The following is a 2,140-nucleotide window of genomic DNA, read 5'->3' on the forward strand; positions in this document are numbered from 1 at the left end:
CGCAACTTTCTCTCCCCCCTCTTCTCGCGGTTCGGGGGTCGCGGCGAGTGTTTTCAATGCGCGGGTCGCAGTTTTCTCATTGAGCGCCAGCGAGGCCGATCCAGGCTGTCCTTTTCCTCCTGCACTTAGTCTAAGAGGAAGAAAGCAAACAAGACAGAGGAGTGAAGCCCCCTTACACACACGCGCCAGGGGGAGATGTCAGGCGCTGCTCCACCTTCCAAACAGTCACAGATCAAACAGTGTCACCCGGCCGGAGCGCCACTTGGTGCCACTTGGCTTTGCCGCCAGGATCGCCGCTTCTTCCAATGCGAAATCTAATACAAACACATTTTGATCATGGATTTTTGGCCGGTCTTGATCTTCCAACAGAAAAAAAAAAAGAAAGAAAGAAAAATACACAAAAGCCCCCCACTCAAAAAAAAAAAAAAGGCAACAACAACCCAGAGAGTGTGTGCAAAGGGGCGCAGAGCCGACATTCACTAGGTGGGCGAGATGAGCGTGGACTGTCCCCCCCCCAAACTCCTGGGAGAGAGGGAGATGCACTCTCGCTCTCTCCTCTTTTCAGTGAAATATAACACACATTCCGATCGCAGAGCTTTCAGACAGTCTCAACTGATAGACAGACACATCGAGCTGCTTTTCCTGCTTCAGTTTTTACTCCTCCTCCTCTCGCCAACGTCACCCTGACAATTACAAATAGGTCTCTCACAAACCATACCTGTCAATCTTTTTAATTGCTTTGTTTTCTTTTTTTTCTGGAGCTAAACAATATGACACAAAAAAAGAAATCTTAATACAGCACAACATAAAAGATTGTAGTTTGGAGAAAGACACTGAGGGGTTTGTTATTGTAATCCACTGGCTGATACTGGGTAAAACCATGTGTTCTAAAGCCAAGTTAAGTAGACACTGGCAGATTTTTAAACCTGTTAGTACCCCCCCACACACACCTTGTACATTCATACCACGTACCCACATAGACATAAACTACCCTTGGATGAAGAATGTCCTACATTTAAGATAAAAATACCTGTGTCACCTTGGCAATCTTAGTTTGGGAGTTAAATTTGATTGGGGATGGGTGGCTTTTATATTTTAGTAATTCATGGGTAAGTGGAAAGCAAGAGGTTTTTTAAATTGAAACGTATACTTTTAATAAAAAATTCAAGATGGACTTAGCTCATCACACGAAAATGTGGAAAATATTTAATTTGGTCCCTCTATGAAAAGTGAATTGATTATTTGGTCAATACAGACAATTAGGGAGAAAATTGACACACTGCGACTGCAGCTCTCTCTAGCTGGGTTATAAAATGAGGTCTTCATACATCATTGCAACGTCTCCAATTCAATTAAGTCCTTCAGCATCCCCACCTAGAAGTTTAAAATGTTTATGTGCTCTGGGAATTTGGCCCTCTGGTTTCCAACACGTGTGTTCTCTCCCAATGGGTAACCTGTATCTGTCTTGCAGAGAGGCTACTTTAAAAATTCATGGAAAAACACGAAATCTAGGCCAAAATAAGTAAAATGGCTTAGTTCATACAACTTATATGGGGCAAACTGAGGGGCAGAGATGCGAGCAAGGCGTTCGGAGGACAGGGGGCCAGGAGCCTGGGGCTCAGAGGGGGGCACTGAGCGCCTCCTCCCCGCCCCCCCGTTCGGTGCTTGAATGCGCTCACCAGCAGCCTGGGATCCCCACGCGGCTCAGGGACCCGGCCGTGCCCCGCCGCCCCGGCCGCGCTCGGGGTTGATTCGTACCACCTTGCAAGGAAGTGAACGCTTCGCACGGGAAGGGGAGGCGCCTAGCCTGTGCGGGCCACCGGCCGGCGCGCCTCTGAGAATGCCCGGAGCTGCCGCCGGCTCCCGGCCGCGGTGAACGTGGGACACACGGGACCCCTCGGCGCCCCCCTCACCCTTCAGAGTAGTCAAATCCGGCTTTTAGAGCGTGGAGAGGGTGGGGATATCCGGTGCCTCCCCGGCGCCGGAGGAAGGGGGAGGGCGGAGAGGCTCCCTGACCAGTCTGCGCCGATCAGATTCAAACCAAAACAAAAAGATTAAAGGAGCAGCTACCAGGGCGGCTGCGATCCTCCGGCCAGGACCCCGGGGGTGGCGCGTCCGGGAGCGCCGGGGGCAGCAGAGA

This window comes from Myotis davidii, unplaced genomic scaffold (genome assembly GCF_000327345.1).
Source record: "Myotis davidii unplaced genomic scaffold, ASM32734v1 scaffold96, whole genome shotgun sequence".
Lineage (NCBI taxonomy): Eukaryota > Metazoa > Chordata > Mammalia > Chiroptera > Vespertilionidae > Myotis > Myotis davidii.